Source organism: Mytilus galloprovincialis, chromosome 14, assembly GCF_965363235.1.
Source record: "Mytilus galloprovincialis chromosome 14, xbMytGall1.hap1.1, whole genome shotgun sequence".
Taxonomy (NCBI): Eukaryota; Metazoa; Mollusca; class Bivalvia; order Mytilida; family Mytilidae; genus Mytilus; species Mytilus galloprovincialis.
In genome coordinates this window covers 20,924,476-20,942,126 of record NC_134851.1, presented here as the reverse complement: position 1 = coordinate 20,942,126, position 17,651 = coordinate 20,924,476, and the positions used below count along the sequence as shown (strand labels likewise).

At 30.3% G+C, this 17,651-nt stretch overlaps 1 long non-coding RNA gene across 1 annotated transcript; it reads right to left on the bottom strand.

Moving 5' to 3' along the window:
- Positions 1–8,784: 8,784 nt before the first annotated feature.
- On the bottom strand, positions 8,785–12,948 carry LOC143058416 (uncharacterized). Its single transcript, XR_012973051.1, has 2 exons — positions 12,210–12,948; positions 8,785–9,350 (listed from the first exon to the last, which is right to left on the bottom strand). It is a non-coding gene; the product is annotated as an uncharacterized LOC143058416 (long non-coding RNA).
- Positions 12,949–17,651: the final 4,703 nt, after the last annotated feature.

Sequence of the window (17,651 nt, the reverse complement as noted above, 5' to 3'; positions counted from 1 at the left end):
ATATAAACCTTTATGTATTGTGCGCAAAAATGAACCCCGCCCTTTTACATTTTCGAAGCCTCATACAAAAATGTATATGAAATAATGTGTAAAATATTCTGTTCGCATAATCAAATTTAAACAAGTTATATGCAAAAGAAAACCAAGTACAAGCCATCCCGTTAGGGGTTCATTTACATACCATAAAAAAATATATGAGAAGAACATATCATGCCAACAACTGGTTTAAGAATAGATGTGTTTATTTCCGATGCAAAGACCCTATGAGTGAATCATTATCAATATCAAAATATTCAATCTTTAATAACAGTATCGTAACTATATCCTTTTCAAATAAGTCTGTTTAAAGGTTTAGTTAGCTTTGGGGTGAAAACCGATATTTTTCGGCTTTATACAGAATATTAACATAAGATATTATAGTTTTGACTTGTTTGTGATATTGAAATCCTGGTGTAATAAGTTTTCAGAAATACAGAGAATTCTTTGGTTGAAATCAAATAAGTTGTTACATACACGAGCTAATCGAACAAGTTGAGACATTTAAACAGCATAAAATGTGACAAGGGAACTTCACCATCTTAAAATGGATGATTAACAATAGGAAATGAAAAATCGTCTCTTTTATCATAAATTTTGGTATTAAGCTTACTATATTAGATATTAAGATCCAGGAAAGGACAGTGTTCATTATTATTAGTATTAGCTTTAAGTCAGTTCGGAAGGACAAATCTCTTAAGTGTACATACTGAAGTCGTCATTATTAAGAGCCAATATATAATCTAAATATCTAAAAGTGTTTTTTTAATCAGATGTTGTTACGATTGGTCTTTGCAAAAAATGAGAAAGAAAATAAAAGAAATTAACATATAAAGGACAGACAGTATTGGGGTACTCATATATCAAGAATAGAGATGGGATATAAATAACAGAATAGAGAATTATGGCATATAAATAACAGAATAGAGAATTATGGCATATAAATAACAGAATACAGATATGAGTACCTCACATCGAGACCCTTATACTTGTATAACGAAGAATATATACATTACCTTGTTGACCGTTAATAAGCACACATTCCTTCCTATTCCAGAGCAGGGTCACAGAAACTGGAGCATAGACCAAAAGATATTCAAAGGCAAAACTCACGAGTGTAGTCTTATTGTCTACAAATACAGCTTTGTGAAACTTCAAGTTATAATAATTCATGTAATTGGCATGTTGGTTACTGATTCCATGAATTCCCATTCCAAAACCTAATAGTAAAACCAAGGAAATGAAGGCACCATACGTATATATTTTTGTTTTAGACTCATCTTTTGAACATTCTTCGAGGAACAACACACCAATAGTCAATATCAAACAGGCGACAGGAACAGTGTACCAATCGGTCACGAACACAGTTATTCCATTTAGATTACATGTTGATTTTAGCCAGTTCGCCGACAAAAAACATTGATGAACAAATCCGATTATTAAAGCAAAAAATAAACCAACTGAATTTTTGTGATCATACTTCAAGAATACCGATACAAATACATGTAATATTATTATGAGTATTCCAAAAGCCAGTAAAATTAAAATACAAGACAGGTGAACCTTTTCAAATACGCTTCCAGACAAAATGATTAAAACAAAGTCGAACATCTTTACACTTGCTGGTTTTCTTGATTTCTGCCTCTGTTTTGACTTACGGATTCGTAGTTTTTTACCTACAGTAAATAAAAATATGAGAAAATGATTTTATGAATACAATTTTAAACACACTGAAACACTTGTCATTCGGTCCGATTCTAGTTAGTAAATTTTTCAGTTGGTATGATATATAAACCAGCGCAAACACTGTTTTTTGAAAGCCAGATTAATATGTCAGTAAGATTTAAATGTCTTCATGGGACAGTTACAGGTATTTCAAAAAGGATTAAAATCTCTCCAGTGAAACGACATCTTGTGAGGTTGAAAGATAAATATCGGACACGTGTCTATCTCTTGTAAGGTATATACATAAAACTATATTGACACAAATGTTTTGTCATATCTACCGTTGAACATAAAAACAATGATCATTGTATTAAATCCTTTCTTGTTTTCTTCAAATATCGATCTTTTTATACTGCAACTAGTTGTGTTTATTTCCTAATTATAGTAACATAGCTATATTTTGTATAATGTCAATTTCATCATGGAACACTTTCTCCACAATCAGATGTCTATAAAGGTATCAAAATAAGTTTGACATTTGTGTTACGATATTAAAAGCTATCAATGTATTAATTTAAATTACAGTATAAAAACAATATTAGGTCAATGTCATAAAAGTATAAACTTTTTTGTACTCGGCGCAAAACTGTGGAAGAACCTCGCCCCCCCCCCCCCTCCCAAGTTTCTCAGCCTCATACAAAAAGGTCTATATTTTTTTGACATTGACGTAATATTATATACTAGTACATGCATGACAGGAATTCAATAAATCAGTTGCATGTTGTTAGGTTTGTTCATCGTAGTTCAAAAAATTAACAAAATTTGTCGGTCAAAGCTTAATAATACCGAACGTTGTGTCGATGGAGGTGCTTTTCTCCAAAGAATAAAATAAAACTGGTTCCGTCACACTTAATGCATTTATAGAATAGAATATAATAGAATATTTTAAAATTAAAGTGCAACCTCAATTATAACAAACAATTACATTCATACATACAAGTAATTTTCAGCCAGCCAAATAGGCTTATGATGCACTGTACATTGTGTATCAGTATTGCAAATAAAATAAATAAATAAATATAGTTCAAATTTACACGCAAATTATAGCAAGGCACGTTATCAGTTGGTCACAGATTGTCTGATGGTATAACAGTTCAAAATAAAGTTAGAAACATGCTTGCTGTAATTACAAAATGAATGTTTTAATTTGATGTTCGCTGGTAGCGTAGTTACGTTTATGTTGTACTTATCTCGGATATCATAAAATAATGTTGTTCGTAATTGTTCATAGCGTTCACAAAACAAAGAGATGGGATTCGTCCTCTATTGATTGAGACTTGCACATTTTACAAAGTCGTTGGTCAAGTGGCACATTAAGAAATCTAAGTGTTTTCATCAAACATAAAATCGAACCAAGATATGGAATACACATACACATAGGATATGATTAGGTTACAATCTGTAATGGGAAATAAACTTAAAACAGTTTAGAACCATCGATGAGATGTCAATTATAACTTAATGTCAAGCACAACTTTAACAATTAGAGATGAACATATATTGGTGTGTATATATCACAGACGGACGGACGTGAAAAGAGATGATACTGTGGATTCATTTAATTTCGTGGGTATCTATTTTCAAGGGTTCATAAACTATTGCATTTTCGTGGATACTTAATTTCGTTATTTAGCTTAAGTATGCATATAAGTGTATATTCTATTGAACATTTAAATCTGTGATTCAACTTTACCCACGAAATCTACAAAAAATTGATATCCCACGAATATTAATGATTACAGCTTTTGACAAGTAATTGCATTTTTAATATATGTATTTTAAAGTCTTTTGTTTAAAATAAAATGTAAAATAACGAATACTAAGGAAAATTGAAAAGGTAAAGCTCCTAATCAAATGATTTATTCGTTGAACGTTGAATTCGTGGTTTTCCTGTAACCTCGAAATCCACGAATATTAGTATCCATTGAATATTTATGAACGTACAGTGTGTGTTGATGTTGTACCTCTACCCAAATGGGAAACAGTAAAATAAATTGCTTTGATACGCTAAGTGCTATTTTGATCATAATAGCTTTTTACACCATCTTCCTCGGAACCCGATATCACCTTTTTTTTTCAGACGGGAACGCCATCCTCCTAAATTTCTTCAAGACAATTACGTTCAATTTAATTGAGAGAAAAAAAAATTGTATACTGATATAACTAGTATGGACAATAAGCTCAAAAATATGTTGCGTTGGAATAGCAAATTTTAACTAGTATTTGTTGGATAGATTGGGCAGAATAATCCCCGATATCACTTGTGGGCAGTCTACCCTATAAAACTCAAAAACATTCGATGTTTTTGTCAGACGTGTCTTATTTTTTGTTATTCTATTCTTTACAGAGAGTAAATCAAAATGGTCGAAAAAAATACGGGTCCCGGACCATTTAAGCTAAAAATTTTACTTTTTTAAACAGGTATGCAAAAGGGATCATTTTTCAATGAAATGATAGGGAAAAAAGAGGTGTTGGCATATTTTTATCGGAATACCAAAAGAACTGTCTGTAACACTTGGTCCAAAACTGTAATATTAAAGCTAAAATTTGGCGTCAAAAATTAAGCAATAAAAAAATATAGGTCACCGATAGAAAAAAAAAGATTTTGCCTAAAAACACACTATTTTGGCGGGAAAAGGGTGAAATTATGTAAAATATCATTATGAGCCTTTCACAGATACACATAATAACGATAGTAATTTTTTAATGACAAAAATACAATAATTCAACATATTTTTAATCAATCAAAATATTAAAACAAGAGTGCACACTCTAAAATATCTTGCCTTCTTTACTTATCATTGATATTATGTTGATAGTTCTATATAAAGCTTTATTACAACTGTCACATAAACTTAACATTAACCAAGAAAACTGCATATTAACCAATGAACCATGAAAAGAGGGTCAAGGTCAGATGAACCATACCAGGCAGACATGTACAGTTACCAATTCTTCCATACAAAAAATGAAGTTGACCTATTGATTATAGTAAAAGAAAAACAGACCAAAACACAAACACTTAACTCTGAGCAATGAACCATGAAAATGAGGTCAAGGTCAAATAAAACCTGCACGAATGACATATAGATCTTAAAATATTTCAATACACCAAATATAGTTGACCTATTGAATATGATATTAGACAAACTCAAAAACTTAACTTTGACCACTGAACCATGAAAATGAGGTCAAGGATAGTTGACACCTGCCAGCTAGACAGGTACACCTTACAATAATTTCATACACTAAATATAGCAGACATCTTGCATACAGCATGAGAAAAACAGACCAAAACAACATAAAAAACTAAAGTATAAACACTAAACCATGAAAATAAGGTCACGGTCAGATGACACCTGCAAGTTGGCCATGTACACTTTTCAGTCCATCAATACACCAAATATACTAGACCTATTGCTTATAGTAAAACGTGACCACCAAAACTCAATCTTGCTCTGAAGAAAAAGAAATGGAACGATCATATGCCAGATTAACAAACTTATATAACTTGCCGTTTTAAACAGTTCTGCGATCTTTCATCCACATGATCCATGAACAAATTCAAATCATATTTTACGTTAATTTCCTAATTTTTATAATCCAACAGCTTTGTTACATCGATGGAGCGAGGAATTTATTGATCATAAATTTTGTAGCTTAAGACCTACATATAAACATGATAAAGTGTTATAAAAATAATTGTGAAGGATAATTTTTATATAATTGGTAAAATATTTATAGAAGTAAGAAGATGTGGTATGAGTGCCAATAAAACAACTCTCCATGTACATGATGTAAGTCACAATGTGTAAAAAATAAACAATTATAGGTCAAAGTACGGTCTTCAACATGGAGCCGTAGCTCACACAGAACAGCAAGTTATAAAGGGCCCCAAAATGACTAGGTGCAAACAAATCCAGCGGTTTTTAATGTTTAACAGGCGCCAACCTTTACCCTTACCTGAAATAGTAGTGTAACATTACAACATAGAAAGCCACACTATAAGATATAAATTGAAATGTCTTGACTCAATCAGAATGAATATACAGGAGTTTGAACACAACAAAAGCGATACGTTTAACTTTGATATCTTTATTGCTTGGTCAACGATGACGATATTATTGTTTAATGTCAAGTGACAAATATGTTATGCATATATCATCCGGACGAGAAAATTTAAATGTAAAGTGAACTTATGCTTTTGTGATGGTCCTTGATTGATTTAGCAATGGCATTTAAATATGATTCCGTGCAATAAGTTGAAAATTATTCATCCATATTTTTTCATTGATATCATTACTAGAGATGACGACAGAGTTGAAATTAAGTGTGATATTGGCACACTTTTCTGATCGGGGTTGAGATCCTTCATTGCTTTAACAATGACATTAATAACTGTAATAAACAGCTTGTTTGTTATAATTGTGACAACCTCTTGGCTCTGGATTATACATATAACATATTTCGTTTCAAACTTAAATCATGTATTTAAAATGACATGTGTACTTAAAACATGTTATATGATTTAATTTTCTATTTTATAATTGTTTCTGAATCTGCTAATTGTGTGGAATAGAAACAAGACAAAATGAAACAGAAAAAAAATCTCAAATTGTAGAACATTTTTGTATTGAATAAAAAGTGGCTTCTAGTATCATTTGCATATAAAACTGGATATTTCAGCTTAAAAGAATCATGACAAGACGTGTTAATGTCGATTTCAGCTGACAAAGGAGGTGCTATTTCAATTTACTATGAGTTTAATGTTTATTGAACGTTTAAGTCTTGTAAAGTTTTTTGTTTGGTTTTAGATATGTCATGATTTGGATGTTAAGAAATATGTTGTTGCCGGTTTGATTTACTGCTATAAGTGGCTGCCAGCTTCTAGCTGGTGAAATATACAGCTAGTACATGAATAAGTAAAATAACAAAAAATAGCGAACTCCAAGGAAAATTCAAAACGGAAAGTTAATTATCAAATGGCAAAATCAAAAGCTCAAACACATCAAATGACTGGAAAACAACTGTCTTGAACTTGAACTGCGTCAATAATAATTGAGGAATGTATCCGTCACCAGACAAACTTTTGCAGTTTTGATCTCATTTGTCCAGTTGTAATTACAACCCTAAAAGTTAAAGAATTTCACCTTGTTTATATAAATATAATACAGAAGTTGACCTGATTATTTGTATGAATAAAACGAAATGAGGTCTATATGGTGTGTACTTGCATTATAATGATAACTTTTGGATTGGAGTTTTAATTTGTAAATTTTTAGCTTGAATATTTTAGTCAATTATTGCCTCCATCCAAATCTTCTTGTAACACATGGAGTAAAATAAGTGCAAAATATGCCAAAAGGATATACAAACTCATACGTCGAACACGGACTGACAATGCAATAGCCAAAAACAAAAAAACTATTAAAAGACAAATCCTACACAAGATAAAAAACTGAAGACATAGCAACACGAACCCTACAAAAATTCGGGGGTGATCTCAGGTGCACCGGAAGGGTATGCAGATCATGCTGCACATATTATGGTTTATGGTCAAATGGCAAATATTACATGCATAGATTATCAGAACAGGAAATTATAAATATACAAAATAAATGTAATACATATCTATGCTTTTGTAAAGGTAAAGGTCCTTAATTGATTTCAAAATTACATTCAAAGTTGTTAACGTGCAATAATTTAACAACTGTTCACCTATAAAGTTTCAATGATCTCAATTCTACAGGTGAAGACAGGGCTGTCAAAGGTAGTATTGAGTGTGTTATTGACCCAGTTTTCATTTCACTGGTTAAGCTACTTTATCGCTTTAACAAAAAAGCCAATAACTGTACCACGTTTTCATATACACAATATAAAATAAACTAGCTATTAGACCGTTGGTTTTCCCGTTTGATTGGTTTAACATTAGTAATTTTGGGGCCTTTTATAGCTTGTTGTTCGGTGTGAGCCAAGGCTCCGTGTTGAAGGCCATACATTGAACTATAATGGTTTACTTTTATAAATTGTTATTTGGATGGAGAGTTTTCTCATTGCCACTCACACCAAATCTTTCTATATCTAGCTAGCATGATTATGTATTAAATTTCAGTTTGAAATATATATTTTCTGCAAAAGTTTAAAAACACGAATTCAAAAATTCAAAAAATCTTATTTCTTGTGATATTTTTAATTGGAAAAAAGATAAATAACTCGATTTTGTTTTATTTTTTAATATGTTATGAAAGATTACTAAAGATGATACAGTCTACACGAAAAATTGCACGTATTACATCTTTCTTCTTCTTTACATCTCAATTTACTCATTATAATAATCAATATCTACTTTTTTGTTGTAATTGTTACAGATTGTTGGCTCAGAATTATGCATAACATATTTCATTTCAATTTACATAATATGTCATATATGTAAAAAGAAACTTGTACTTAACAAGCAGTTAAATTACTCAGTTTAATATTTCTGAAACGTTTCCAAATCAGCTGAAAAAAGTACAATCACAAAAATACTGAACTAAGAGAAAAATTCAAAACGGAAAGTCCCTATTCAAATGGCAAAATCAAATGATAAAACACTTTAAACAAATGGACAACAACTGTCAAATAATATTTATTTTGAAATGAATAAATCATGTAAATAGTGCTTTTATTTGTCTTATAATTTTATTTATTATATATTTTACTAAACTTTATTTAATGCATATTTAACTACATGTAATAATTTTGTTTATTAATAATATATATTTTAATTATAATTTTATTGATTATTAATATATATTTAACTAATAATTTCAATTATTAATAATATATATTTAACTAATAATTTTATTTATTTACAATATATATTTAACTAATAATTTTATTTATCAATAATATATATTTAACTAATAATATTATGTAACATGTTTGATATATATTTGACAAATAATATTATTCAATAAATGTTTAAATAATATGATTAATCATATATATTTAACTAAGCAAGCAACCACATAACACGGGAGTGGGTATGTTAACTTTTATATCATGCATGTCGAATGCATTTCGAATGTTTTGGCAACAAAAACTATATTAGTTTCAATGTATGAATGTGCGAGTATACGCAGCTCACAAATAGTGTTTCAAATCAGAACATTGTTCATATCATATAGCAGTAAATAAAATAACGCACCTCGGATTAAACACACAATTGAATAGAGGCAAATCACATTACATCATATTTACACTTGCTCGTGTGAAGATTTAAGTACATTTGTATTAGATCAGTTCCTCAACAATGAATTATTGTAGTCAACACTTCTCTGGTATTTGAATTTGTCGATTCCTAGAGTTACATGTAAATGAATATGAAAAGTTCTTCAAGTAGAAGATACCAAAATCCAAGAGTAAAAAAATATACACCATACACAGTGTCATGCTTGGAATATAATCTTGAGTAAAATAATTGTAATAAAAGTTTATAGTGCAAAGAATTGGTCTCGCGATCCAAATCACAAACAACATAAATATTAAGATATATCGTTGCACCATATTATTATTATCACACGTGATACACTGCTCGTCATGATTACCTGAAAAAATTAAAAAAGTAAAATGAAATCTAAAGGAGAAGACATATACAGTAGATGGATATTAATACGACAGATATTTTGCGTTATTTTTAATACTTTTTGGAATTTTGGGTCCTCATTGCTCTTCATTTTGTACCTGTTTGGATTTATAACTATTTTGATCTGAGCGTCACTGATGCGTCTTATGTAGACGAAACGCGCTTCTTGCGTATTAAACTATAATACTGGTACCTTTGATAACTATTTACACCACTGGGTCAATGTCACTGCTGATGGACGTTTTGTCCCCAAGGGTATCACCAGTACGGTATTCAGCACTTCGGTGTTGACATGAATATCAATTATATGGTCATTTTTATAAATTTCCTGCTACAAAACTTTGAATTTTATGAAAAATTAAGGAATTTCTTATCCCAGGAATAGATTACCTTAGCCGTATTTGGCACAACTTTTTGGAATTTTGGGTCCTCAATGCTCTTCAACTTTGTACTTGTTTGGCTTTATAACTATTTTGATCTGAGCGTCACTGATGTGTCTTATGTAGAAGAAACGCGTGTCAGGCGTATTAAATTATAATCCTGTTACATTTGATAACTATTAATACAGAGTTTTTTTAACCTTGAGTAGCCTTTCATACAGAATAAAAAACGAACACCACGTTAAACAGCACAAAATAATCATGATAGATAGATACGCTACAAAAGTGAAGTCACTTTATTCTATATAACTTTTGGACTATTTTAAATCTCGGTCTATTTCTGAAATTTATTTTTACATACTTTTGATTTTTTAACCCTGTATGCTAACATTGCCTATGTGAAATGTTAAAATTGTTTGTATGTATATTGAACGACAAATATATGTGACGTATAAAATGTTCAGCCGACAGACACGCAAATCAATGAATGTGTTTGTGGATAAATGTTTTTGTGTTCTGATAAATTGTTCCTTTTGAAATTGTTACACGATGATGACTGATGTACCAATATTTTGACTATTTTATATATTGTGTCTGTTTAGTTGACGCATCATTGTAAATATAACGGAATTTGATGAGACTGTCATCAAATGAGAGGGTTAGCGCTATAATTCAGGTTTAATCCACCATTTTCTACATTTGAAAATGCCTGTACCAAGTCAGGAATATGACAGCTATTGTCCATTCGTTTTTTATGCGTTTTCTTATTTGATTTTGCCATGTGATTATGGACTTTCCGAATTGATTTTCCTCTGAGTTTAGTATTTTTGTGATTTTACTTTTTTTTCACAGGTAAATTTTTAAAGTGTTGATATCAGGTTTGAAATTATGGTATTTAATGTATAATACAACAATAATAATTTACTTAATTTAGAACTGTGTTAGTAATTAGATAATTAATGGTATTATCTAGCTATGTCGATATTTCTTCTAAACCAAACTATAAAAAAAATCGTACACGTTAAGTTGTCCCAAACTAAAATCTTATAAATGAACTGGAGAAATAATTATCTTTACTTTTACCTACGAGTAGAATATTAAAAAATAGAATTACAACTATGAAATGTTTATTCAAACTGAAATTGAATATATAGTCGTGCTATTTTTACATAATCTGGTTTATACTGCAACTAGTTTTGTTTATTTCCTAAATATAGTAACACAGCTATATGTTGTGCAATGGATCAGTTTTCCCACAAACAGGGGATCCTTAAAGGATAAAAATAAGTTTAAACTGAATTTTACAATTTAAATATCTATCAACGTATTTATTCAAGATGCAGTTTAAAGACAATATTAGCTCAATGTCAGAAAAATATAAACCTTTGTGTACTGTGTGCAAAAATGAACCACGCCCTTGTACATTTTCGAAGTCTCATACAAAAAAGTATACTTTTCTGACATTCACCTTATATTGTATATGTATATGACATAATGTGTAAAATATTCTGTTCGCATTAATCAAATTTAAACAAGTTACATGCAAAAGAAAACCAAGTACAAACCCTCCCGTTAGGGGTTTATTAACATACCATAAAAAATATATGAGAAGAACATATCATGCCAACAACATGAACAACTGGTTTAAGAATAGATGTGTTTATTTCCGATGCAAAGACCCTATGAGTGAATCATTATTAATACCAAAATATTTAATCTTTGATAACAGTATCGTAACTATATAAATAAGTCTGTTCAAAGGTTTAGTTAGCTTTGGGGTGAAAACCGATATTTTCGGCTTGATACAGAATATTAACATAAGATATTATAGTTTTGACTTGTTTGTGATATTGAAATCCTGGTGTAATAAGTTTTCAGAAATACAGAGAATTCTTTGGTTGAAATCAAATAAGTTGTTACATACACGAGCTAATCGAACAAGTTGAGACATTTAAACAGCATAAAATGTGACAAGGGAACTTAACCATCTTAAAATGGATGATTAACAATAGGAAATGAAAAATCGTCTCTTTTATCATAAATTTTGGTATTAAGCTTACTATATTAGATATTAAGATCCAGGAAAGGACAGTGTTCATTATTATTAGTATTAGCTTTAAGTCAGTTCGGAAGGACAAATCTCTTAAGTGTACATACTGAAGTCGTCATTATTAAGAGCCAATATATAATCTAAATATCTAAAAGTGTTATTTAATGTTTGAATCAGATGTTGTTACGATTGGTCTTTGCAAAAAATGAGAAAGAAAATAAAAGAAATTAACATATAAAGGACAGACAGTATTGGGGTACTCATATATCAAGAATAGAGATGGGATATAAATAACAGAATAGAGAATTATGGCATATAAATAACAGAATACAGATATGAGTACCTCACATCGAGACCCTTATACTTGTATAACAAAGAATATATACATTACCTTGTTGACCGTTAATAAGCACGCATTCCTTCCTATTCCAGAGCAGGGTCACAGAAACTGGAGCATAGACCAAAAGATATTCCAAAGCAAAACTCACGAGTGAAGTCTTATTGTCTACAAATACAGCTTTGTGAAACTTCAAGTTATAATAATTCATGTAATTGGCATGTTGGTTACTGATGCCATGAATTCCCATTCCAAAACCTAATAGTAAAACCAAGGAAATGAAGGCACCATACGTATATATTTTTGTTTTAGACTCATCTTTTGAACATTCTTCGAGGAACAACACACCAATAGTCAATATCAAACAGACGACAGGAACAGTGTACCAATCGGTCACGAACACAGTTATTCCATTTAGATTACATGTTGATTTTAGCCAGTTCGCCGACAAAAAACATTGATGAACAAATCCGATTATTAAAGCAAAAAATAAACCAACTGAATTTTTGTGATCATACTTCAAGAATACCGATACAAATACATGTAATATTATTATGAGTATTCCAAAAGCCAGTAAAAATAAAATACAAGACAGGTGAACCTTTTCAAATACGCTTCCAGACAAAATGATTAAAACAAAGTCGAACATCTTTACACTTGCTGGTTTTCTTGATTTCTACCTCTGTTTTGACTTACGGATTCGTAGTTTTTTACCTACAGTAAATAAAAATATGAGAAAATGATTTTATGAATACAATTTTAAACACACGGAAACACTTGTCATTCGGTCCGATTCTAGTTAGTAAATTTTTCAGTTGGTATGATATATAAACCAGCGCAAACACTGTTTTTTGAAAGTCAGATTAATATGTCAGTAAGATTTAAATGTCTTCATGGGACAGTTACAGGTATTTCAATTTTGTGTTTCAAGATTCTGATTCATTAGGTTGAAATATCTTGAATTGAAATGTTCCCCTGTAAAATGCATATGGCTCGTTACAAATCGAAAATCGTGGAGCATGTCGGTCTAATACAATTAAATCATGGTATATTAATATATAATGTCCTGAATATGCATTATTTAATACGATTAGCGCTAGACATCAAGAAGGATTAAAATCTCTCCAGTGAAACGACATCTTGTGAGGTTGAAAGATAAATATCTGACACGTGTCTATCTCTGGTAAGGTATATACATAAAACTATATTGACACAAATGTTTTGTCATATCTACCGTTGAACATAAAAACAATGATCATTGTATTAAATCCTTTCTTGTTTTCTTCAAATATCGATCTTTTTATACTGCAACTAGTTGTGTTTATTTCCTAATTATAGTAACATAGCTATATTTTGTATAATGTCAATTTCATCATGGAACACTTTCTCCACAATCAGAGGTCCATTAAGGTATCAAACTAAGTTTGACATTTGTGTTACGATATTAAAAGCTATCAATGTATTAATTTAAGTTGCAGTATAAAAAAACAATATCAGGTCAATGTCATTCAAATATAAACTTGTTTTGTACTCGGCGCAAAACTGTGGAAGAACCTCGCCCTCCCCAAGTTTCTCAGTCTCATACAAAAAGGTTTATATTTCCTGACGTTGCCGTAATATTATATATGAGATGCCGAAGAAGGCCATTTGTTGAGCCGAAATATTTGTCAGCACGATTTAATAACAACATTTTCGTATTATAACATCTTATATCAGTACCGTTGTGCAAATCTTTAGACTGATATAATTTTTTCCTTATCTGCATAGTATCGCCTATTCTAGACGATCCGGTACATAGTAAATTTGCTGGTTGGTCGTTTTTATAGACTTTTATATATATATATATACATGTATAACAGGAATTCAATAAATCAGTTGCATGATGAACACCAATACTTAGTATATAACTTACCGTTTTAAACTTCTAGTCGTTATTACATTTTACAATATATTTGTTCAATAGGTATGCATCACACTGACTGACTAAATCAGTCTAGCATGGAACTTATTCGTTTTTATTTTTAGAAGTTAATAACTTTCAACATTAATATAGAAAATAATAAAATTTTAATAAGATATCTGACGAATTCAGATGTGAGAAGTTAAGTCTATGTTGTACTTATCTCGGATAAAATCATGTTGTTCGTAATTGTTCATAGCGTTCACAAAACAGCAAGAGATGGGATTCGTCCTCTATTGATTGAGACTTGCACATTTTAAAAGATGTTGGTCAAGTGGCACATTACGAAATCTAAGTATTTTTAAACAAACATAAAATCGAACCAAGATATGGAATACACATACACATAAGATATGATTAGGTTACAATCTGTAATCGGAAAACAACTTAAAACAGTTTAGAACCATCGATGAGATGTCAATTATAACTATATGTCAAGCACAACTTCTTAGGAAGAAAGATAAGAAGTTAGCAATATCCTTTAACTCTACTTTCCGCTATATAAATGATGTTCTTTCACTAAATAATTCAAAATTTGGTGACTATGTAGAACGCATCTATCCCATCGAGCTAGAAATAAAGAATACTACAGATACAGTTAAGTCGGCCTCATATCTTGACTTACATCTATAAATTGACACTGAGGGTCGGTTGAAAATAAAACTTTACGACAAAAGAGATGATTTCAGCTTTCCAATTGTGAACTTTCCATTTCTAAGTAGCAACATTCCAGCAGCACGGGGTATACATCTTCCAATTGATACGATATTCCCGTGCTTGCATTTCCTATCATGATTTTCTTTATAGAGGGTTGCTGCTCACCAGGAAGCTATTAAACCAAGAGTTCCGAATGGTGAAGTTGAAATCATCCCTTCGTAAATTTTACGGACGCCATCACGAGTTGGTTGACCGTTATGCAATAACCGTTTCACAAATGATATCGGATATGTTCCTTACGTCGTAACTACAATCCCCTTCCCGTTCATGGATGTGACCTACCGAATTAGACTATCTACCGGATTTGTTATCACATAAGCAACACGACGGGTGCCACATGTGGAGCAGGATCTGCGTACCCTTCCGGAGCACCTGAGATCACCCCTAGTTTTTTAGGTGGGGTTCGTGTTGTTTATTTTTTAGTTTTCTATGTTGTGTCATGTGTGCTGTTGTTTGTTTGTCTTTTTATTTTTAGCCATGGCGTTGTCAGTTTGTTTTAGATTGATGAGTTTGACTGCCCCTTTGGTATCTTTCGTCCCTCTTTTTAAACAATTAGCGATAAACATATGTTAGTGTGTATATATCACAGACGGACGGACGTAAAAAGAGATGATACTGTGGATTCATTTAATTTCGTGGGTCTCTATTTTCGTGGATTCATTAACTATTGCATTTTCGTGGATATTTAATTTCGTTGTTTAGGTTAAGTATGCATATAAGTCTATATTTTATTGAACATTTAAATCCGTGATTCAACTTTACCCACGAAATCCACAAAACTTGATATCCCACGAATATTAATGAATAAAGCTTTTGACAAGTAATTGCATTTTTGATATGTGTATTTTAAAGTGTTTTGTTTAAAACAAAATGTAAAATAAAGAATACTAAGGAAAATTGAAAAGGTAAAGCTCCTAATCAAATGACAAAATAAAAAAATCCAAATAAATGGAAAACAATTGTGATATTTTGACTTGATAAAGGTATTTTTTATGTAGAAAAAGATGGGTAAAACCTGTTTTTATAGCTAGCTAAAAACCTCACATGTATAACAGTCGAATAAAATTTCATTATACCGACGTCAATGTGTGAAACACTGTATCCTTAATTACATTTATCTAAAAATCAAAGACAGCCAGGCTGAAATAAATATCAGATACAATCGTTGGTAATTTCATGTATACTGTGGATTCATTCATTTTCCTGGATACCAATTTTCGTGGATTGAGAAAAACTAGCGTTTTCCTGGGTATTTACATTCGTGGTTTTAACATACATTCCTTCATATAAATTGTTATTCGTTGAACGTTAATTTCGTGGTTTCCCTGTACCCTCGAAATCCACGAAAATTAGTATCCATTGAATATTTATAGTTTATTGATGTTTATTGAATATTAATGCACATTTTTACCCATATGGGTTGAAGTCATACATACATGTAAATCAACATAATAATTTTACAATACATCATACAGAAAAAAAACCAACAAAAGAACAAAACATTATATACATATATGTATCTATCATGCAGCTGTGAGTCCACCCTCCTCAGTGATCATGACTTTTTAACAAATTATACAGCATACTGCATAATTGACGGACAAGAAAGACATAAAACCAATTTATCTAAATTATCCATATTATCTATATTGGAATAGATATTTCTAACTTTCTGTAAAAATTCAAATCTCAAATCTTTATTTTTTGTACATGTAAATAAAAAATGCTCCTCATCATCTATTTTATTTAGACAACAATGTTGACATAAACGTTCTTCCCTTTTTATATTTTTGTATCTACCCCTTTCAATTTCCAAAATATGGTCACTCACCCTTAATTTAGTGAATTTTTTCCTTATTTCAAAGTAATTCTCTTTAAGTAAATAAGGCTCAGTTTCATATTTCTTTTTGAATTAACTATAGATAAATAATTTATTATTTTCTGTTAAAGAATTTATTTTTTTAAAGAACAGCTTTTTATAGTTTTCTTGCATAATCTCTTTCATGTGTTTATTTATTTTATATTTTTCTTTTATAAAGTCCATATTTTGTATATCAGATATATTTAAATTATTTTCATGGGTGATATTTTTTACATAGGTATACCAAGAATAGGTTCCTGTTTCATCCAACAGTTTAGATGTGCAATATGCATCATATAACAACGGATTAATTTCGGTGTTAGATACTCTTGCCATATATTTTAGTGCTTGAACCTTTACATATACCTCTATTGGATATTGTCCTAACTCTGCCCTTGATGCAATGTTTACTGGTTTTTTTACTTAAACATAGAATTAATTTGCAAAATTTTAAATTCACCTTTTCAATAAAGCTATTATCAATTGATGTTAGTAAATCAAAATCTTTATGATTATTTAATGCTCTACTCTGAGATCTTAATTTTTTTTTATAGTAGTCCATTTACCAAATTTCTGAGTTATACATTAACATTGGTTTTATTAAAGATTCAAACAGTTTTTTTATGTATATTTATAGGTATATTTTCTATATTATTCAAATATTTAAACAAACTGAATAGAACTTTTGTGCCTTTTTTTTATAGTTCCATATGTGCTGTATGGAATTTATCAGAAGCCTCTATAATATTACCTAAATACTTATATTTTAATACTTTTTCTAATTTATAACCATCCAAAGTAAACTCTTAATGAACGTACAGTGTGTGTTGATGTTGTACCTCTACCCAAATAGAAAACATTAAAAGAAATTGCTTTAATACGCTAAGTCTTAAAGTGTTATTTTGATCATAACAGCTTTTTACACCATCTTCCTCGGAACCCCGATATCACACTTGCT